Consider the following 24,943-nt stretch of genomic DNA (forward strand, 5'->3'; position numbering starts at 1 on the left):
TTTTCAAAACATTGGGGTCTCAATGTGGTCACCACTCAGCAATGGATCGGAATATAATTCTTGATCGGACCGAAATCTGTTTTATTACTTCCTTGTACGAAGTAAAGGATGTATTGTAATCGCAAAAAATTTCGGGTATCGTATTTAAACGAAAATTCGCGTTTTGACCGCTCTCGATTCAATTTGAACGATATTTTTGCGTTACATTTGTACGTACGGACAGAATAAAGGACTGGTTTTGCCAAAAAGGATTACAAATTGGACTTACTATAGATTCAGAAAAGATTTTTCTCGTGACGTCTGTACGTACGTATACGTATGTATGTATGTATTTCGTATAACTCAAAAACGAATAGCCTCAGAACGCTGACATTTTGTATATAGGACTGCAATAACATGCAGTTGTGCGCCTCCCTTTTTGGTTGCAATCGCTGTGTATATATATATATATACACTAGTATGCAAATATTAAGGACGAGACGGATTTTTCAATATAACTTTGTACAAAAGCTTTCCAAATCAGCACATTTAATACCGTAAGATCCCCAATACGTAAGGACATGAGTAATGTAAGCAACACTTACTAAAAGAGAAATCAGAGGGATAAAAAGAAGCTTTATTGAAAAAGTAGCATAGAGCGCAATGCGACTGAAGGCCGAAACATCCCTGTGATGGGTGTCCAGCAAGAAACATCCTGTCTTTAATAGGGGATATGATCTCCCCTGACTCCTAGGCAGGTTTCACAGCGTCTGCCCATGCTGAGAATGAGGGTGTCAATGAGTTGTTAAGGCATTGCTGCCCATTCGTCTTGCAGCGCCAATCGAAGCTCCGTAATCGTTACTGGTGGTAAGGTACGAGCTGCCAAGCGTCTGCTTAGAAAATCCCATACATGCTCGATGGTATTGAGATCCGGAGATCGTGCCGGCCAATCCATACGATCAATATCCTCACTCTCTAAGAGCTGTTCGGCAGCTACTGTGCGATGACATGGTGCATTGTCGTCCATGAAAAGGAACTGCGGACCCATAGCGCCTCTAAAAAGACGCACATATGGAAGAAGAATCTCGTTACAATAACGGGTCCCGTTGACTGAACCTGCGTCGAAGATGGGAAGGTCTGTACGACTACCAAGCATGATGCCTCCCCAAACGAGAACACCGCCACCTCCATACCTGTCCCTTTCAATGATGTTCGAGGGATGATTGCAGCTTCCCCGCTCTCTCCAGATGAGTATGCGATGAAAATCGCTACTCAGACTGAATCTGCTCTCATCTGTAAAGAGTACTCGTCCCCATTCATTGTCTCTCCAATTCCGGTGTTCCCGGCACCACAGAGAACGCCTTCTCCGATGGGCAGACGTTAGAGGTACACACCGCACAGGGCGTCGTGCAAACAGACCACCACCGTGCAGTCTTCTGGCCACGGTAAAACGCGATATCGGTCGTCCAGTTGCTTGTATAGTGTGTCTAGCGATTTCTCCCGCTGTCTGCCGCCTGTTTCTTCTGGCCTGCAAGGCAATATACCGGTCATCTGCGGGTGTGGTTCCTCGTGGACGACCACTACTAAACCCCCGGATAGCTGTTCCTGTAGTTTGAAATTATCTCCAAAGTCGTAAAACGATGCTGTGAGCGATTCCGAACTCTGCAGCCACACTTGTCACACTGCGGCCTTCCTCCAACTTCCCAATGATTCGACCTCGGGTAAAAGCATCCAGATATCGTCTAACAGATTGATTATTCGCCATTTGTCGCTGAAGTAGCAACTCGGTGTGATTTTAACTGCTATACGGCGTGCAATCTCTTTGTCAGAAATACTGATCTTACACCGACAACATGCTTTATACTACTCAGACACTCCCCCATTACGTCTACCTGCATATCTGCGCGCATGTGCTACCGTGTATCACCTTACTCTCCTGATTGGTCTTTCTGTCCGCTCTGCCTCTTCGTTCAGCTGATATGCTAATTTTACGACTTCGCCCTTAATTTTTGCACACCAGTGTATATACCCACTCTCTTACTCGTCTCCGTGAGCTGAGTTTTTATTCTTTTTATATGTTTGTAAATTGTGCAGTTTTTGCTTTAAAAATGACTGAATTATATTCTTCTTATGTTCTGATTAATGGTTTCATGACTTTAGTTCACCTGCATGCAATAGTTGCGGAATTATCAACAATTTAAAATTGTCCGTTAAGCCTAACATCCTTGCCATTTGTTTACATTAGAAAGTTAGTAGTAGTAGAAACAAGTCAGTTTCTGATCCAATTTTCATGTTCCTTTTGCCGAGAGGAGTCAAAGGTTTTGTGCACCGAAACATTTGTCTTTCTGTCTAATTTTAATTAATTTAAACTGTAATTTAATTGTAAACATTTTTTTAAACTTTTTTTAAACCTATTTGGTGTTTTAGGTTTTTTTGTTTTGTATAATTTTTAATGAGGATGTTTTGAGTTCTTATGTATTTTTTCTTTGCCGCGAAGTGAGAACTGAATTGATTGAATGAGTAATATATCTGTAATAAAATTTGGGGAAATAAGTTTAAATGAAATGCAGAATAAAATACGCATAATTTAATAGGACGTACAAGAAAGTCTTGCGGTATCCACATCAGATTCGTTTTTCAATTACAACGTGTCTGAAAGTTAGATAAAACATTTTATGAAAGCGGTCACATTATCCTAGCTTCGCATTGTTATGTAAATAAAAATTACTTTTATACATATATGGAAAGAAATTGTTCCAATTAGTAAAATATTCATTGCTAAAGTTAAAAAAAGAATTTTATACTTTTAAGTATAATGCTAACGGAGATAAAATTCTTCAATATGAAAGAATAAGCACCTAATTTGATTTTTAATTGTGATTTTACTGAACATGAATTATTAACCCCAACGAGAACAATTTTTGTTCTGCAGCAGCGCCCTAAATTTTTTCTCCTAAAAATTTGACAGGCGTTCGGAAATGATCTAAATTAGCACATTTGATCTCCAATAACTCATCGATTTTTATGCATAAAGGTATGGGCTGCTTTTTTACAGAAACGAGATACAATATAAATTTTAATACCTGGAAATTATTTCGCGTTATAAGGTATTGCTCCCGCATTCTTAGCATGCCTTCATAGTGTAGCGATCTGCACGCTGGGCGCGTATTCCAGAGGTCCGTGTTCGATTTCCGGCGAAGGCGTTGCGCATTTTTCATTACTCCTGCTTTAAAAATAACGTAATATCTCTACAGTGGCGCCCAAACTAAAAGGGTGGTGTATGATGATTCTCCACACCTGGTATTTGGCGATTGGGTTCCCTAAAACCCTAGTCGCTCTTTAAAAGGGGGAGTATATAAGGTATTTCTCCCGCCTTCTTAGCGTGCCTTCGTGGTGTAGTGGTCTGCACGCTGGGCGCATACTCCAGAGGTCCGTGATTCGATACCTGGCGAAGGCGTGGCTCATTTTTTATCTCTCTTGCTTCCACAAAATACTTATATCTCTACAACGTGAACTCTGTAAAATAAGGTGCCCACCCCACGAAACCTTCTTCATAGTATCAGAGTCTGCTTTCCTCAAACCTTTGCTCTTATTTTAAGAAATCTAAATGAAAATACGTGTCTAGGAACAATACTGAAAGAAGTCAACTGAGTAGCGTTTTCAAACTCTCTGCATATAAATTGACTCATTTTAATAAGTAGTAAATTATGCATATTCAGACTTATTCTGTCACACTTACTTAGTACGTTATTTTAAAACTATATTCAGATTCTGCATCCTATAAAACAATAAAATAAAATTTACAGCACTCTGAGCAGGAAATTCACAACTGCGGTAGGAATTCGGAGAAAATTAACTTGTCAGATAATTTCAGAACCCGCATGATTTACTATTCTCTGGTTCTCTGCGTTTGGTTAAGGTTAAGCACACGAAACGTGCCTCTAGTAATTTTACGAGATATGAAATCACAAAGGATGACAAGTTACAAGAGATCGAGCGCAATAATATTGCTTATTTATCATCACCATGAATTTCAAAATTATTCCTTCATTATTTTGTGACAAAGAAAACCTCGACCTCATCTTTCCATGCAAAGTTTCTTTCGTATATGCATACTTAAGTTTCATGACTTCAGATCTGCATTACTGATGATGTTTCCACTGAAACATCCGTCACGCAGATATTAAATTAACATGGCTACTAACTAACAAGAGAATGTTCTAAATCTAACCGGTAATTAAGAAATGAATGTGTTTGAACAAGTTTGAAATGAAATTTGCTTTATCTCTGTTATAAAACTGTACATTGTATGATAATGGTGTATAAACAGAGGATCATCTGCTTTGCAAAATTTGATTGGATATTACAGTACAGAGTCTCGTTCGTTTTGGTAGCAAAAGCTGACGAGCTCTAAAAGACGGTATGAGGAATCATACTTAAGTCGTAATGATAACAGAAAAGTGAGAAGAAGAGCGTAAAGAACCCTCTATTTCAATCAATAAAGTTGCCCAGATAGCCCCACTTAGGATTACACAAACCAACACTTCTGACTTAAATCAAAACGGATAAAATGAAAATAGAATGGAATAAATTTAGCATAAAGGCTCACAGGATAATTTCACGCGCAGGAAGGCTCTAACTCGTAGAAGTCGGTGGAAAACAATGTCTAGAAGCACTCAACACCACAACAATATAATTACTACTAATTTAAAATAGCAGCGTGGCCCTTAAGAAGTCATAACACGCTCTCTAAAATCACCTTCCAAAACCTTCCCTTATTACCTCATTTGAATACACGCACTTGCTTATTAACTTAGATTCTGGTAGGAAAGCATGGGTGAAAACGAGACTGAAAGGAAAGTTGCTTTAACTAAAAATTAACTGTTAATAAATTTATATAAATCTCCACACCACCATTAATTAATATTTATGACAATGGGGTGATCATCACATACTAACGCTTGCAAAGATTTTTATTGCAAGAGTAAAATTTAAATGGACTTATTTCAGTGTTCACATTTATCCTGTTTTAAGTAGATATTTTTTCGCATAGTTATCACTACGGCTGGGTCATCTACGTAAATGTAGGAAAATCTTTCGATACCTATAATGTACAACGTATTATCCTATATATTATGTCAAAACATAGCTGATATTTTTATATACTTCACTTGCCAAAATATCCGACTACCAGAATGTTACGTAATATATGGCAACTGGTGAAAATTCTCTGCCACTGGATTACGGCTGCTCGACGAAAGGTTCAAAATATCTTATTAATCATATTGCCAGATTTCTTGAACGGAAGCATTTATATGTGGACTAGTATTATAATGGAGAAGCAATTAACTTTTGTCACACCAGTAAGTGGACGACGTCTGATGACTGCTTGTAAATATTCCTGTGTTTCGTCATACACTTGCTACTATAATTATTGCCACCGTTTCCAAAAAATTAGCAAAATGTACACATCTTGATCCAAAATCACAGCATAAATTATTTTGCCAGCAGATATCACCTTCCGTATAGTATTGTGATAATCGGTTTTAATTTTTATAATGCTTAGGTCAAACATTGTTCTATCGTCTGTTTGATTCTCACCACATATGTTCTACCAAGTAAGAGAATGTTATGCAAATTAAAAGCACACGAAAGGGAATATAAAAACTAGATAAATGTGCCTATTACAATGAACTTCCTCATGCTGCTTCGTTGCTCGTTAGGTCCATTCGTATTGGGGGGAAATAATCCTCCAAAAAAATGTCGTTTAATAATTGTTTATTAGTTTTGTTTACCTGTAATCTATAAATTATATTGCATATTTCAGCTATTTTAGTTTTAGCTGACGAGTGGTTAAGTAGAGTGTCATTTAATTTTAATACGTATTTACTCGCTTAATATTCTCCTTAACAATTTAACACATCTGAAATTTTTGAAGTATTCACGTTATTTTCAATTACTTCAGAGCGTTCAGAAAGCGAGCTTCCCTAAATTTTATAATAAATTCGTTTACGTAGTGTTTGTTTTCATCTTACTAACTAGTAATTAGTTTGCTCATGGATTGTGAGTGCATGGTCTCAGATCGATGAAGCATAATAGTGAAGAGCTTGAGGAAAACAGGGATATCTTATGCTCTTGATGGCTCTGAAGATTATTGCACGTAGCGAAACAGAGTGAACAATGATGAAGACAACGGTGTTGATGGCGTACGCCAGCAAGCAGTAGTAAACAACACAGGTAGCCGTTCCTAATTAATGCTTCTCATTTGTTGTGTTTTTACTGTAACCGCATCCTGCGAAATTAAATTATTGGCATAATTTTCCCTCTTTTGATTTTCGGAAGATAAAATTAGTAAAAAAATTGGGAAATTACACTAATAAATACTGCATGTATAACATTTGAATGTTGATAAGTGCTGAGGGTGATACTTCGTGTATGCTAAGTAATATCTATGTGTGAAGATTAGTGTGAAAACTGGGGATTCAGGGTCAGGAGGCGGATTGCAGAGGCGGAGCACGCGGAGGCTAACAGATAAGAAGGACTGCGTTATGATTCTTCATGTAGTTGATAAATAAATATTTACCAAGATTCGAACCTATGTTTTGGGTACATGTACATTTTTACATGTGTCCCACGTACTTATAAGCACCTCGCTCATCATGGCGGGTATTTGTAAAATGGGTTGCCTTTCATGGAACCTGATTTCATAGCGTTATTTTTAAATAAATTATATCGTTGGAGAGAAAACCTTTGTAAACGTATTTCTGGGGCAACCCATGGAATTCGGTTTATAAAAAATTAAAAAGAATTATAAAATTGAAAGGAAAATTGTGCACTAGCTACACATGTTACGTATTTCCCACGCCATTCGGCTAGAGGGCGCTGTGACGTTCCAGTAGCCAGTGGCAGGCGGGTACGTGCATGTTCTAATAGTGGCAGGCTGGATTCTAAATGTGCAATACGTGGAAGGCAGACATGCTTAATAATGTATCTGTATCTTCAGCTACTTCAAATTCTTACATATTCTTGTAAATAAATTTTATTAGTATTTTCGAAAGCCTTTTTGATGCACCTTTAGACACGCAGAACCATTAGATGCAAAAACATATATAAAGAACTAAGACTACAAATAAAAGATTGTAGTCTTAGTTCTTTATATATGTTTTTGCATCTAATCTTGAAGGTCATTGTCAGACGATAAGAATTTTTAAACCTAACTTAACCACAAAAATTCGAGATAATTTTAAAGTTGAAATTGAAATGCTATTACCAGTTGATGAGAAGTATTCTAGAGAGAGCCCTATGGAAGTTTTATCCCTATTTTGGCCTAAAACTACAGTCTTTATTGATACAGCGTAATTCATGCGACAGTAAGCCATGCGAACATTATCTAAATTTAAATTAATAAGTGATAAAATTAATAGGTAGAATAAAAGTGTAGTTTTATATCTTATTATTATATATTGTTGTACGAGTTTAGCATTTTATGTTCATAAAAATCCATGTCTGCATCACCACTGTACTAAGTGCGATAATTTAAATCCCCTAATGCCGCGTCGTTTCGTTTGTGACGTAGTTTCATCAGAATCCTGAAAACATTAATGCGTTAACGTATTTTTTATCTGAAACTGGAGTAAATTCAAAGCTAGTATAGAAACTCCCGGCATTAGTTATGTGTTAGTTACTGGGAAGAAAACTGTGCATGCAATTTGGCATAAATATGGGCAATCGAAATTTCGAGCAAGTTAAGTCCCGTTCAAGTCAAGTTTTGTGTAAAACCGACAACAGACAGACCTCAACTTATAGATCAACATCTTGATGATTGCTTACGAGTAGAAATACCAGTATGCTTTCTTAATTAATAAACAATGGCCTACGCACTGCAAACAGTACATTTACTTAACGAATTATGATGAATTTGTATACCAACGAACTGAAAACCAAGAAATTGTAAACTTTTGTGTGCACTATTTAGTAATTATTTATTTTACGTAAGCATACAATAAATAATTTTTATATTTTAAAATTAAATGTTTTGGAATAATATTTTTCTATAGATATTATTAATTATGTCAACATATAAATTTATTATGAAAGAAATGTACCCGCCACCCCCATCGATATTCTAGAATGTTTTAGAATATCAGAGAATGATCCTTTCGAGAAATATTCTACAAAGGGTTGGGAATCCCTTTGTAGAACATTTCTCGAAAGGTTTTACAAGCTACGAATATGTCTTTTTCATCAGTGGACATAAAATGAGCTTATTTTGATCATGATTGAATACTGCGGTTTAGCGCGAGTTTCCAACCGAGGTAGCAGGATGCTGTATAGACAGACCTCAACCTAGGAGAACCCCTCTTTTTTGCTTGCCACTGTTATTTATTTGTATATAGAATTTTTGTTTTAATTTTTACCATGCTAGTGCCTTTTCTTATATTCCATGATGTGTGAAAATTTCTAAGTTTCTCGAATAAGTACTTTAGTTTTTATCTATTTTATCCCTTTGTTTTTCAATGTTTTGACATGAGTCTGGCATAGGACGAATTCAACTTAAGTTTAACGACAGTGGCCACGGAATCATTTTGCAGAGTAGTATCTATTAAGTTGTAAATTATGAACAATTATGTAACGTTTTATCAGAAACAGTTCCTCTAACAAACGCTTTGTCAATATATTTGATTACAATCCTCTCAGACATCCCAAATTTAATTTCATATAGATAGCTGAATTTCATTTGATTTACCTCCAGATTGATTTTGTCTCATCGAGTTCCATAACAGCATGTTTGTTGAAGCCAATAGCTGCTATTATCACAACATACATATTTGCTCACGTCTCATAGTGTCAAAATTTTACATAAAATGAATCCTCGCTTCACCTTCAGCTAACAGAATTCACCGTATCTTTCAACGACCATTTTATTTACAAAAACCCAATATTAGAATCTATGTACTATGGCAGTCCAAAGCTAAGTGTATATAAATCAAAGAACCCAATATTAGAATCTGTATTATGTAACAGTAGAAAACGAAATGCATGTAGAAAGCGATAGCGGGTCGCGATATTTATAAACTGTTACTCTAGAATCCTTTCTCGATTGTAGTTTACTCTTGATACTTTCCGATAATCGAAACTTTTGTGCTAAATAATGAGCGCTTTGGGCTTTGAATGTAAAATTCTAGGAAATTACGTATTTGAGAATTTTAAAATCAAGCAAGTAAGTATAAAGTATAATAAATATAAAAATAAATAAAAAGTAAGGTAGAGGAAGAAAGCTAATTCTGATAAAGGGAAGGAAAGTACCATTCTTAGCAGAAGCTGAATTTAATATATTGTGTTTTACATTAATCAGTTAAGTAAATCTCACGGAAAATATTTCTTGAAACGAAGTTTTTTGTCTGCAGCATTTCCGGTTGTACATGAATAGAAATCTGTATTAGTTTGAAGTTTCTTTATTATTTAACAAAATAAAACAGCAAAGGTATTGTAAAATTCAGTGTTTAAGACCATCTACAATTTCAAGTGATACTTGTTTTTTGTGGAGGTGGACGTTTTAGGTTCTGTTTAGTAGTATTGATGGTGTGTTTTACTTTTTTTAAAATACTGGTCAGTTACAGAAGTTGACAGCACGAATAGCATAAAATGCTCAAATTATTAAACATTTTTGGATATGGGCGTGCACTGGAGTAATATGTCTTTAAATAATTTTGCTGAAACATGTTATTAGATGCAGATAAATTTTTATAAACATTAACTTACGTTAATTGTTTAATAACATTTTTTAGCTTTAATATGTTGTTTAGATAAATTTCAGCATTTTTACATATGCCTTTGTGATCTGTGGGACGGTTAGAGGAATTCGCTTCTTGTCTTTGGCTCGGAATATGAATCCCATAGCAGAGGAGGTATGTGTGCATGTAAGTGTTTATCCTCCTTGTTAGCGAGTGCAATATCTCATCTCCTGATCGGCTGTACTATTGGGCAGTGCTCTCGAGAATTTTGTGTAGAAATTCTCGTTTCAGAGGTTGTGCTGACTGTGGATTTGTTGACAGGAAATGATCAACAAAATAGGGTTTGGTTTGCAAAGCAGGCATGGTAAATACTAGATAAATGGAAAGAATAAATGATCCTAGTCCTTAGCCATTGGGCGGTCTGCAGGAAATGGCGTTTTGATAATTTCTTACGGCGGGGATTTGGGTACTTTGAAGGGAAACTTAAGATTGTTTTTATTGTAGGTGACAAGTTTTTCTAAAATAAGTCTTGACTTGAAGATAGGCGCCACTTATTGTTATGGGTTCTTTGGTTTATGATGCAGATAGAAGGTGTAAACAAATGCACTATTCATCGTAGAAGACGCTTCAAAAAAGATCAAAAAAGAGGAAATTACCTTGAGGTTTTCTCACGTTGTTGATAAAGAAAGATGTGCGGCGCCTACTCTAATTTTTATGCAGTAATTATTGGTCGGGAAAGTCTTGGCAGACTGTGCCTGACCAATCAATTTGAACTGAGGCATAGTTGCATCAGAAGTTGCTGTTTAATTAATCCTGTTTGTTGAAAAAGGGGGCTTTTCTTTACACCTTTTTAGATTTTTTTGGCCTTTCGGCATTTGCTTGATTTTGTTTTATCTTGGTACTGGCTTAAGGCTTATGTAAGGTTAAGCAAAAATTTAGAAGAAGAAGAAGAAAAAGAGGTAGAATGTAGGTGATAATAATTAGAAAGATGTTTCTGGAGTGGAGAAAGACTATTTTATTCGTGATAATCAGTAGAAAGGTGTGATATTGGAGAAAAGAAAGCAGAGTATTGCGATTATGACACTCAAGCATGTATGAGATAGAAAAAAAAAAAACAAGTTTCGGTTTCGTGAAAGATGATTAGCTGTATTGAATGACTAAATGTGCGATGTATGAAAAACACATGAACTGATAAATCCAAAGAGAAGAAAATGCTACGATCTCTGCGATATTCTCGGCATGTGTTTCTGTTGTTTAAGTATAAAGAAACTGTTCTAGACTCACAGAATATCGGCTACTGGTTCCAATTGATTATGTGAAATTATCCCGGCGTTGTCTTCTTGTTTTTCACGAGTATAAAGAGACAGTTTGGAATTCATATTTAACTTGGTGAAGCAAACGGCTCGACTTTGCGAACAATATCAAACGGTGATAAATACTGTGACTATGTTAACTTAACATAATTCAGGTTTCATGAAACCTTTTGCAGTCTAATTCTTTGAAATTTAACCTTCACAATGACGTAAGTTTGCTTTAGATTCCGAATTCTCGTAGTCTGCTGATGTAAGTACATTTTGCATGTAGTGATGATTATGTTTTTTTCCCAATGGTCCACAAAGACGTTGGTCACTACTAAAGCCAGAAGTAGTGGTAACTTTATTATGGAGGCACCCGTAACAGGTGGGCCATCTTTGTCTCCTTTGAAAGGACGGACATTTACAGCCATGCCTTCTCCGGGATTTAAAGCCGTGCCTTTGGTATCGCCGTCGGCTCCCTAACCACTGTACCGTATGGGCGGCATGGGGTGATTGTGTAAAACAAGTGATTTTTTAATGGGGAATTAATATGTAAAATGGTATGTAGGATCTTATATTTAAAATGTGAATTATTCGGGAAATTAGCCCTAAGATTAGGATAGGTCGTATTTGTATGTCTATTTTGATCTTAATATGTTATTGTGATACTTAGAAAAGTGTTTATAAAGTATGAATACTTTTGTAGCTAAGGATAAGTGTTTATTTAGAAATAAGTTTTCGGTTCACGACAGTACAGTAAGAGGATTAAATATTACATTATAGCGAACGCGGGTATATGGGATTGCGGGTGTACTAATCTATGTCAAGTTGTTCTTTTGATGGTAAATGTTTGTAGCTGTACTGATTGTCATAATGTGCCATTTAGATTGAGAATTAAAAGTACGCACTCTGTTTTATCAATTATTATTATCCATGCATTATTTAAAATCTATTACACAATAAAGATAAGTTGGTTGAATGAACGATGGGCTCTTCTATTCCGAACAAAATTTTAGTAGGAAATATTTGACCGTTAAGTTGAAAAATAATAAATTATTTTTTCTAGTGAAAGTGTTATGACTCAGATTAGAAAATCTGGTTTTTGAAATTATACTTATGATTTTATTTCGTTATTTTGTTAGATGATAAAAGGACATAAATTATACCAATTTAAACTGGCAATTATATGAATGGAATTTATTAATGTTATTTATCATTTGTTAAAAATATCAGATGATAGATGCTTTATGTTTTACGAACGAATTCATACCAACCTCTAAATTAAGCAACTGAAATATTTTCAAAAATTTTGTAACATCAGGTTTATAAATTGTTTTTATTTATGCTGCATTTTAGTTGATATTTTTATATTTCGAGCGGGTGAAATCATATTGCAATAAATCTGAATATTGGTATTTATTTTCATCTTCATATTTTTGATAAATGCATTTCAATTCGAAGAAAAGTCCTAACGTTGCATTCATGAATTAGCTATTATTATTTTCATGTTTTGTATTCTACCGGTTCTAGAACCAAAATGGTTTGTTAACGTAAAGGTAAAATGGTTGCAATTTTGAATTATTAAATTATTTCATACAGATTTAAACTTCGATGATGTATGTAGAATTATGTGCTGGTGATATGCAAACGGCAAACATGTTTGAAAGTATAAATATCTACATTTTCAGGAGCGAATTTATTCAGCAAATTCGATGTTTTCTAAAATTCATTATTACAAATCTAGCCATATATCATATATATGCAGAAATTGTTAAAAATGGTTATGCTTCCATAACAGTAAATCTGTCATTAGAAATGCATTTTCCAATCCCCCGTCGAAAATAATTTCAGCTTTCACAAACTTTTCTAGTCGCTACCATTTGGAACGAAAATATACAGCACGATATCGACCACAGAAGATCAATCTAATTCAAATGCATCGCAGAAAGCTATACATCATTGTTACTCCGACTTTCAACGGTGAATTGTTCTAAGAATTTTCTGCAATTTAAATGGCGATATATGTCACACACAGATGCAAAATAGTCGAAGTGCCAGAAGAAGAATATCTGTTTGGTTCCAAATAATAGAGAATCTGTCAGAATATTTCACTTTACCGATGCTGAAAGTGATGAAAACTTTTGTCTATGCGTACCTTTCAAGGCATAGTAATGCAAATGACAGACAAATGTTGTTTATAGGATGTTCAGATGTTTTGTAACTTATTCTTCTTTTGATATGACGAAGCATATTTCTGGATTTTTTTATTACAACTCCCTGAATATTATACTTTCAGTAATCTTGATTTTATGCCCTGAAGCAGAACCTATTTAAAAGAAATTAATAGCTAGGCATTCTAAATGAATAAAAATGGAAGTATGTTAATTTATGACGCACTTAGCTTATGCTTTGTATAAACTAAATGTAGGCATCTCGAAGAATGCGGTTTGAAATGCAAGGCTTTAATTTTAAGAGATATCGTTCCAATAAACATTCTGAAACTCTTGCTGGCGATATCTGAGAATATCATTTTAAAAAATAAAAGCATAGGAAACTAGAAACATGAAAATCTAAAAATGAAATCATGGTCCAGTTTGCTTGATAGATGTATTAATCACTGCATCCTGCGATTGCTCGTCGGGTAAATACCATAATCTTCAAACATCATCTTTCCTGCTCTCCAGCGTATTTTGCGTTTCATTTAACGTAATTTCAAAGAACATGTAATTTTTTCTTTTTCCAGAAATGTTCCGTTTCTCTTTCCAGCAAACATAATAGAAATCCTTGATTTTACCAATAACAATTCTTTTTGATGCCCGAATATCGAACCTATCCGGGGCATTACCCATAGCAGCATGTCGGCCCTGTCATTGCCTATAACGCTAATACTTTCACCCAGTTCATTTTCACTTCATGCATTTTCTCAACTTTTACAAGGAGGTTTTTTTTTTTTAATATGAGATCAAAATATTAGTTTCGTCAGCATCTGCTAGTGCTTTCTCGCGTATATGAAATTCTGTAATGTTTCCAAATAAGAGAACGAACTATGAACGTGCACAAGTTTGTATCTGATGAAGGTATATTGTAAGGAGTTTAAGTTTTACTAACGTTTATTTTATATTAAAACTGTGCTATCCTCTCTGATTTTCCATTCCCGGTCAGAATAAGCGCGAGTTGGAATTTCATGTTAATGAGTTGCAAACTGTAAAGATATTTAAGAAGTGGCTTTTAGCCGAGAGAAGAGAGACTTCTTGCTGCCTTGCAACGCGCGTGCTTTTCAGTCAATTCATGTCTGCGTTAAAGGCCAGAACTTAGTTCTTGCTGATATTACTAAGACAGCTCTGTGATGATAATTTGGAATTACCGTTTGAGTGCAATGATATTACTAAGACATATTGTAGCATTTGCATTTCGTTCACTACATACGTAGTGTCAAAAGGCCAATCGTCGCATTAATAGTCTCTGTAAAGCATTTAAGTTTAGTTCTTATTTAGTTAAATTAGTTTATTTCTGATTTTCTACGTTTTAGACCAAAAGTGCTGGTCTATCTCGAAGTGCGGGAACGAACCCTTCTTATTTGTATTGTCTATTCCACGCGCACACGAACATAGCTTGAGTAAATTATGTCTTCCTACTCAGGAACTCCAGTAATGTTTCCCAACACAATTAGAAGAAACAGCAGTCCTGACAATATATCACGATGCAATTAATTATGTTCTTAAGAACCCGAAAATATGTACATGTCGAGGATACTCTTAAGCAGTTACTTTTATTTTCATTAATTCTAATGTATTTTTATAATGCAGACTGGAATATTCAGACACACGGCACTGTGTCAGCCAAGTTTGGAACAGACGGGAAAGAAAACAGCGAGAAACCGGCTATGTATATCTTACACGAATCATTTCGAGCTACTTTCGGCTCCCTCATTAATCAAAAACTATTAGACCTACAAATGTGTAATTTTGTGTGTATAACAGAGCTCCCTTGAACACCTAGAATCCCAAATTTTATTAATCTCTTATAGTTATGGATTTATTAATGTCTGAAAAGACCATTTTTATCACTCACTGACTGATCAAAAACCTAGATCACTTCTAAATGACTTAGATACTTGAAATTTGGCATCTAAGTGAATCATTCGGGTCAAAAAAAAGAAAAATGTAAAATTTAAAAAAACTACATTATGATACATGTTAAAGTAAAGAATAGTCATAACCAGCATATGACAACGTCACCAATAGTTGGCGCTGCACTGATCGCCGGTTTCCGCACCACTCAGATGCTAATCAATTTTGTCGAAAGTGAAGAATAAAAACATGTTTATAATAGATGAAATGATAACGCAGAGGTAGAGTGCAGGACTGGCTCTTTTTTCATTTTGGTAGTGAGTTCGAGGCCTAACTACAGCGACCTCACGTAAAGAATGTAAACAGCTTTCAAATGATAAAGTTGCCGTTTAGTAACTCAAATTTAAGTAACGAAACAAATGCCAGGTGCAAATAAAACGATAGAAAATAAAAAATGGAAACGTGAATCTATGCTTTAAAAAAGATTTGAACATTTCTATTGCTTAATAATTAAAACTAAGAATTCAAATTAATTATTTAAATTTTTATGTTCTTTTAAAAATCCAAAATTTCAAGAAACTGTATTACTTTAAGCTATGTTATTATAACTATATTATGAGGTTAATCAACAAGCAAGTGCTATGCACAAAAAAATCTAGTGGTAAATAAAAAGGCCCCTAACACTTATCAGCCAAAGAAAAAACTATCATTTACTGGTGAAAACGACGTAATGAATAAACCAACGGATAAACTGAAAGACCGATTGGAAGCAGAAAAAGTTGTCAAATGGGTTTTTTCAGCAATGTAAAAATATATTAAATAATTACTTTAAATTATTCGAGTGACTCAAAAACAAAATAACTATTGTACTTGAAAACTTTAAACGTATCTTCACAGATACAAACAGTAGAGATAAATTTACCATTCTTGCAGGGGAATCTAAACATCAACGTACTCAAGGGCCGTATGACTATGATCATATAAAATATTTAGAAGAAACCATTGCTATAAATGGAGAGGGTCAAGCTAACATATTCAATTTACGGAACAAAAATTGACAAAATAATCTTTCTTGGTCTTGATTATGTCTCCTCTGTGAATAGTATGTAAAATGTTTTATTTCATTTACATAAAAAGAAACCAGTGCAGTGAAAACTCAAGAAAGAAATCTGAAGGTCACGTATTTGTTTAGACGCTTTTTGATGTGAACTTTTTGATGTGAATGTCTTCGTCATAACATAACCTATAATTTAGCTTTGCAAAAATTAATGATATCATAACAACAACATAAATGTGAAAAACAGGCCAAGTTCGTCAGAAACGGCGTTCGGTGAAGTCGGTGTCACCGACAAAAGAGTTAAGAACTAACGGATGACAAGTTCCATAGTATTTCCTTTAATCATAGTTGTAGGAATGTACAATGTTCTTCAATTCATTTAAAAACAATTTATTACTTTCTTTGATATTGGATTTCTAACTTCACATGTAATTTTGTAATTGGAGAAGTCAAATTTTTGAACGTAATTTATTGACAATTAAAACTTGCGAAATTTGAAATCCGATATCAAAGAAAGTACCAACTTGATTTTTAAATGAATTGAATATAGTTGTACATTCTTACAGCTATGATTAAAGGAACTGCGATATAACTTGCCATCCGTTTTCTCTTCGCTACTGCAGCGTTGTGGTAACATGCAGTTTTGTAATTAATAGTACAATCTAGGTACCATATTTAATTTTCTCTGGCACATTATTACGCCTTGAATTATCATTATATAGAGCAGTAATGAGATGAAACTATACCCATGTTCTTAATACAAAATTTCTAATAATCAGTACACTTACTTTTGTCTTGTCCTGTCCTGCCATAATTCTGTATAATCTGATATGACGTAAATGTGTAAAATATAAATAGATTCAAATCCGTTTTATTCCTTATTACTGTAAAATATGCACAAACAAAAGCTAAATAAACCTTTACATTGTTATATTTAAAGAATGATTCAAAAGTCTTAAAATATCCATCTATTGCATAATTCTTTGCAGGAATTCCTTTCAAAAGTTGAATATGTGTTCATGGATAAGACTCACAACATACTAATTTAAGGGGGCTAAGCATATCGTGGCCGTTTTCTTCAACGTGATTTAAATTTTGAAAGTAAGAAGAGAGAACACATTACGCAAGTTAGAAATTATTTTGAGCGTTAAAGGGCAGTTATGCTTTTGATATTTGTATTCGTAAATGAGATAATAACCTATGAATCTGACGTAAACGGGGTACTCTTGATATATTATTTTTCCGTTTAAGGTTATCCATTACAGTTCTAATGATACAGGAAACAACAGTGAGATCATTCATTCTCTTGAATAATAACAATTCCTATTATCTAAAAACTGACATTAATGCCGGAATTCAAAATCTTCAGTGAAATAGATCAGTGTATGATGAAAAAGACATCTGACGTATGAAAATTGCAGCAAATGAAGCAACAGCCACTGCAGATTTAATTATTTTTACAAGAAACTCTTTAAATTTTGCGCGTTAGGTGTAACTGAAAAGAGTGTCCGCAAAAATTCTATTATAGAGCCATTACATCCAAATAAATGGCATCCGTCATTTTGTATTAATATCAAGCTTCAATATTTGCAACCGTGAAGTAATGATAATCCCAACAACCAATTCCAGTCTGCAAAATGGGCTCAGAAATTCACGTTAATCTTCTGTTTCCACGAGGAGTTTTATTCAGACGTAAAACTCTTCCTTTGGCATGGTAAAGTTAGAAATTCTAAACCATAGCTAGAGTTATTATCTAAATCCAGGAAATCTAATTGCAGTAAAATTCTTGATGAAAAAAAGGTATGGTATGGATCTGCTTCCACCATTCATAAGGTCAGTGTCAGTTCATGTCTGGACAGTCAGTGCCATGATTGATCATACGAAGTGAAGAAGTATAACATGCCAATAACGGAGAATTTATGTTAAATTCTCCGATTTCCTACGTATACCCAAAGTATATGCATTGTTATGATTTTAAAAAATGCCTGTCTTAAACATGAAACATCACATATCCTCTCTGCTGTTTTCAATTTCCCAACAAATTACAAGATGACAATTAAATGTCATGATTTATGATCTGGTGATCACCATACTATTCAACAGGTTGCGTTGCCTAAAAGTTACTCATAGCCAAAATTTGGTTTAGGTTTCTTTAATGGCTTACGAAATAGAAAGTTGCTCCCTCAATTTCTATTTACATTGTAAGTGCAAGTATAATATCTACAGTTTTTCTGGAATTATCGCATTCCTTTAGAGCGTGCTCTTTTGGTTAAGTAGTTAACACCTCTTACTAGCTACTGGAAGACCAGAAAGTCAAATAATGGCAAAAGTGCAGTTATTTCATTATGTTGCCTGATTTTTAAAACATCATGATTTAGTCAGTGGAAACAGAATAAGGACGTCAAAGATAATACCGTATATAACCGCGTATAAGTCGAGATATTTTGGACAAAAAAAAAGACTTCAAAGTGGGGGGGGGGGGTCGACTTATACGCGGGGCCATAAAAAATTAAAAGAATCGGAAGTTCAAAAATTTCTTTATATAATGCAGTTGTTTTCTTTCCGCACTCAAATTGGACGACTTATCAAATAAGTCACTTACTTGAATTACGGCAGTAAGGTTCGTCCGTTGATCATTTTTAAAAGAAAAACTTTACAGAAAAACGTTGTGTTTCCATCAGGTGTGCTGGTTCGCGCCCATGAAAAGGGATGGATGGATGCTGACGGAACAGTCGATTGGCTTAAAAATGTGTGGGATAAAAGACCGGAAGAAGCTTTCAAAAAACCTTCTCTTTTAGTATACGATTCTTTTCGTGGACACTCTTCTGAAGAAGTGACAAAAGTGACATAACACCTAAAAACGACTGTGGCCGTAATTCCGGGAGGATTGACATCCGTCATTCAACTCCTAGATGTCTGCCTCAATAAGCCCTTCAAAGTAAATGTTAGAAAATATTGGGCAGAGTGGATTGGTTCCATTCGACCAACATTTACAAAGGGAGGCAGCATTAAAAAGCCCGATATTACATTAATTGCTCAGCGGGTTAAAGATGCTTGGAACGAAATACCCTCTGAAATGATTATAAAATCATTTAAAAAATGTTGTATTAGCAACGAACTAGACGGCACGTAAGATGGTACTGTTTTTGAAAGTGAAACTGACGAAGAAGGCTCTAGTAGTGTGTAACAATACATAGTTCGAGACTGAAAATATGTATGATGGCGAGCCAATGACGACAGAAGAGTTCTATGAAATGTATGGCGAATCTGACCATGAATCTGACGTTGAAGTATTTTCATTTTGTTTATTTACCAAGGTATTTTTTATCGTATATTTACTTTAATTTCTCAGATGATTTTGAATGAATGTAGTACTTAAAAAATTTTTTTCGAAGTTTCTCGATCGATTTCGGAAGTGCGGGGTCGACTTATACGCATGTTTCTTATTTTCTACGAATTTTTTATGACGAAGTGGGGTGGGTCGACTTATGCGCGGTATCGACTTATACCCGGGTATATACGGTACTTACTATCACCTAAATATTATCGACTGGGTATCTTACCTCTCTCCAATCCTTTAAATTGAGGAAAATGTAATGATTTATTACATTTCTCGATGCGTGCTTTTATATATATGGTGTGAGCAATTTCATCTTGCAGTTGGAAGATCTATGCTTAGAATCCCGAGGAATCCGCAGTCAATTTATCACATTTTTTTTTTTTTTTTTTTTTTTTGCTTCCAAAATATAATAGCCTATATAGTGTTTTTCGTGATGTAATGCAATTAACAAGAGCTCGTTTGTTTATTTAATAAAATGTAGCAAAGTACACATTGGATAGTTGCCTAAAAACGAGCGATTCGTTGATGGAGTATTTTCTAAGAAAATGTGTTACACGTACATGAAATCACGGAAATACCCAAGTAAATAACCCAATCGCAATGATTTGAATCATCGATCGGTAATACTGTTTCTATAATGGAATAAATAGCTTAATGTGAATTATACAACTTTTCGACATAGCATATTTGAATTTCACGTTTCAAATGAAAAGAAGCCAAGTGTCAAAAGTTTTGACAAAACTTTTTTGCAACTTAGTGTCTTTTCATTTAAAAGATATTTATATTTCTGCTGCTTGAAATAAAGTGTAAACTCTACGCTTGCCGTACATTAAAATAAGCTGCCAAGGTAAGGAGTTTTTCAATAATATTTATGTAATTAATTACTCTATCTTATTCGTACTGCATTGTTTCTGATAATTTAATAACAGAGTTTACCATAATTAATTACTAATTTAATGCTCCGTTGGAATCTATGAGCTCATATGTTGCGATAATTATCGACAGGAAAAGAACAATTTTCTCAATTAAAAAACTACGAGTATTAATAATAAATATCATTACTATCTTTTCAACATTCGGAGCAGAATGCCTATGAAATCATGTTTATGACTAAAAAGAATTCAGAGTATATTTAAATAAATAATAAAAAATTAGTAATCACAAATCTAGCAAAACAAATGGCTAACTACGATTCAGAGGAATTATAAATGGAAAACAAGATAAAATTTTTCTTAACTTCTTCTATAAAATATCGCAACCATACATTTACCTTGAGACTTAAGTGAAGTTCTTTTCCAGCCAAGCTGTAAACTTTTATTTCAATTTTAAATTACAGGGAAAACGCTTACAAAAACGAAAAAAGCATACTGTGATTCTAACTAATGTTTAACCATTGAAAGAAACTATTTAACATTTAACTATTGAAAAAAAGCAGTTTGTTGCAATACGAAAACTCAAAGCAAGTAAACTTTAAAAAGACAGGAAAATGACTCCCAAGCATGACATAAAAAACTCATTATACATTCCGACATTCTGTGTTGTGAAATGCAGAAAGAATTCTCTTCAACTTTTAACTAAGGAGTATTTTTCAATGCTTATTATTCTTCCGCATTCAGTGTTTTGATGCTGTTATTAGAATACGTAAAACGAAAACGATAAACGTGAGGAAATGGTTCAACTTCTCTTGCTACCGTTTAAAAACGTACTTTGATATAAAAATTGTTATACAACGCGTACATCATCATAGGAGTAGAAATATTAGGTTAGAGAGAAAATGTGAATTCTTATAATACAAACGTTTCATGCTGCATTTAAAAAAACAAACGTCTGCCTTTAGAATCATATGCCATTGTAGAAGACAAGTAGTATGGGAAATTTTAATGCATTAAAGTTAGAAAACTTGTATAGTTATTAACTAGTTAACTAGCAAGAGGTTTTAAAAAATAATTTAAATGAAGGTATGTGAGTTATGATGCAGTTATTCGTAAAGAAAAGGAATTATTACTATTCCTGAAATAAACTAAATTAATAAAGAGATGCAAAATTTGCTTCTGAATCGTAATTATTTCCATCTACGCCACATCGTTTTTAATGAAATAAATGAAAATAACAACAAGCATAATAATTAAACAGACAGCACCAATATATAGACATTAAATTTTGAACAAAACCTAAATGTGAATAGAGTATAAACATATTGTAATGATAAATATCGTAGAAATTTTTAAATTAAAATTTTAATTATTAGATGGCTTTACGTCATTCATTCTTCTCCTTTAAGTTAGGCAAAAGAAACAGCCTTACTGACATAAAGTTTAAATTAAACTATCATATTATATTATAAGTTTTCAGGGAGATCTGACGTAAGTCTCTCTTCTTCAAGAACAAGAATGTTTTTACTAAATTATATCACTAGCCAAAGAGAATGCGAGAAAAGGTCTAATTTCTAGTTCTTTAAGAAAGTGTAAAAAATATTAAAATCTCAAAATTAGCGGTTTATTCCTGCTTCCAATTTTACACTTTTAGAACCTAGAATTATAAATAAAGCATTTGTGTATTTAATACACAAGAACGCCATTACATCATTTCTGAGAAGCGTCACAATTGTTCTTTAAGTTAATGATAAGGGAATAATTTATGTAGTATCTTACTTTTTGAAATGATACATAAATATGTACCTCAAGTATAAAATACTATAAACACGAATGAGATAAAGTCAAAAGAACGTTAGAGTACCTTTTCTAAACTTCTGCATATTCTTTTATTAATGTTTTCTTACTTTTTAAGTAAATTTATATATTTTTTAAGTAACGAAACGTTTGTAAAGGTATTTTATGGAAAACAATAGTCACGACAATTACTGCTAAATTAAAAGAAACTAAAAAAACTATTGATGTTTTACTAAAGATTAGAACATGTCTTATTAAAAATTATCGAGACGGTCTTTCATTCAAACGACCATAACCGCCCGAAATGGCCGAGATTGCGATGTTGTTGGCTTCCCTCTCCGCTTAAGAGGTAGTTTCCACAAATGCCTTGTATCATTTTATTTCAGACAGCTTCTCCTAAAAGGCTAGTGAAAGTTATCTCTTAGGAAGTATAAAGGATGTCGTTTGAAATCTTCACACCTCTTTGTGCATTAATGCACGAGGAGAGAAAACAGACGGACGGACAATGGACGAACACGGGCGTTTCGCTATTTTAAGCATTCAGGTTAGCGAAGGCTTCGATTTTCTAATGGTTATAAATAAAAAAAAAATCTTTATTCAAGAAAGACCGAAAGTTTAAATAAATTTCGACATTTATGCATGGGATATATATTATATTATATATTTTATGGACATCGGCATTTATGCAGATCCAATATTGTACCGAAACCTAAATTATGTTCGCTGAAAGTTCACTGTTTTTCAGATATGTTATATGATTGTTTCATAGAATTAGAATTGAAGTAAGTATTTGGTTCTTGTAAATCGAATCCAGACTAAATCTTCTGAAAATGCGAAATTCTAAAATTTTATTTTTTTTATTTATTTTTGTTGGTTTGATTGTCTTTGATATCAAGTTTTTGAACCTCTTGTTAATTAAATTATTTACAAATTTTTGTGATTTGATAAGGCTTGGAGATGATGTAGTTCCAGTTTTTGAACAACAGATTTGGTAACACCAAGCTTCTGTCAACATTAATGCTTTCTGCCATAAAATTATTAGAAATTTCGCAACTCTTCCCTTTTTTCACCTCTCTCTCTCTTACAAACAGCATTTTATTTTGAGTAACAGGCGAAATTTCTATTCTTTTCGAATGAACATATCAGCATTCAGTCAACTAACAATTATTGAATCTTACTTCAGTTATAATCTTCTGTTAGAAGCAATAAAAAAAATCTTAAGATTTGAAACCGCAGTTTCTGGTTGTGACTATCTTGATGATCATAAATCAAGTAGGACCTGTCATTTGAAGGTCTTTAGGAACTGTAAGATAGCTCAAAACAGTCGTTAATTTCGCTTTAGGCGGTTCAACAAGCCAATGATAACATGTAGGCTGACAAATGGATGCTGAAGGAACTGTCCTTTTCTTTTCAGGCAACGTGGGGAAAAATGAGATTTTCAACGCCTGTTAAAGTTTGATGTAATGCTTTATAAATTGTAGGAAATGTGATTATAAATGGTGGCGAAGGTTCGAATTTCAGTGTTTTCCTCTCAATTTAGATCTTTTAAACTATCCGAATTTTGTTTGCTTCAAAAACGTTTATTTGCATATTACTGTAAATACGCAAGGAATGCTTTAACAGCTCTGGATTTCCTGCTGAATCAGAGTTAAGGCAAAGTATTTAATTTAGACTAAATATCAATTCTAACTGGAAAATATATATATATATATATATATATATATATAGTTTCACATCTTCGTAATTAAAGTTTTAGCCATACTTTTAATATCAGCTTATGAAGTTTCTTTCGGGACCTGCGCATAGCTATTCTCTTTATCACATCTGCGTTACTTTTAAACTTATTTCATAGAAATTTTTGTTTTCGTTTTCACTCTAAATCTAGATATCTTAAAGCAGTGGTCTCGAGGTCAAATTGCATGAAGACCACATGTACGATCTGAAAAATCTGGCGGGATAGAAATATTTTATAACAAAATAAAAAATTGTTTCAACAAAACAAAAAACTTACCTAAACTTTAAATTTCGCTTGCTAAATATTTATCAAAACATACATAAACAATAATAATAATAACGCTATAAGGTATTTCTCCCACTTTCCTAGCGTGCCTTCGTGGTGTAGTGGTCAGAACACTGAGCCGGTATTTCAGAGGACCGTGGTTCGATTCCCATTGAAGTCTATTGTTAATTTTTCATCTCTCTTGCTTCTAAAATACCTAATATCTCTACAGTGGCGCCCGAACTAAAAGAGTGGTGGATTTTAAGTTTTTGAAAAATTAGCTCCCTATTGTTAACTGAATTTGATATATGTTTATTAATCTCTCTTTTATTATTAAACTTATTTGATTCTTCCTTCCATAAATCGAAATTTAGGCTCATTCCTAATAAAATTCGCCTTTTATTTATGGTTTATTTTAAAAATTAATTTTATAATTTTTTCGAAAAACACTTAAAATAATAATCTACAACATTTTTACTGTCATCTTAAAGTAGACGTATTTCTAAGCATACCTGCAAAAAAAATAGAGTTTTTTATTCAACATTTTGCCAAATTATATGTGAAATTATATACTGGCACGTTTAAAAATATGGCGTATTTATTGTAAACGATAATAAAGAAAATAGGGTTTACGCACTTTGTTAAAGTTATTTGAAAGAATAAACGATGGACTTTTTTCCGCTCGTGCATCAATGAAAAAACGGAAAGTAAGTAGGTTGCTATAAATTAAGAATTCGCAAAAAATGAATTAATGACTCTTGGTGCAAACCGAAGAAAATGCGCCAAGATAAATATTTAAA

Source organism: Stegodyphus dumicola, chromosome 8, assembly GCF_044657685.1.
Source record: "Stegodyphus dumicola isolate Sdum_Otavi_A_Nest chromosome 8, ASM4465768v1".
Taxonomy (NCBI): domain Eukaryota; kingdom Metazoa; phylum Arthropoda; class Arachnida; order Araneae; family Eresidae; genus Stegodyphus; species Stegodyphus dumicola.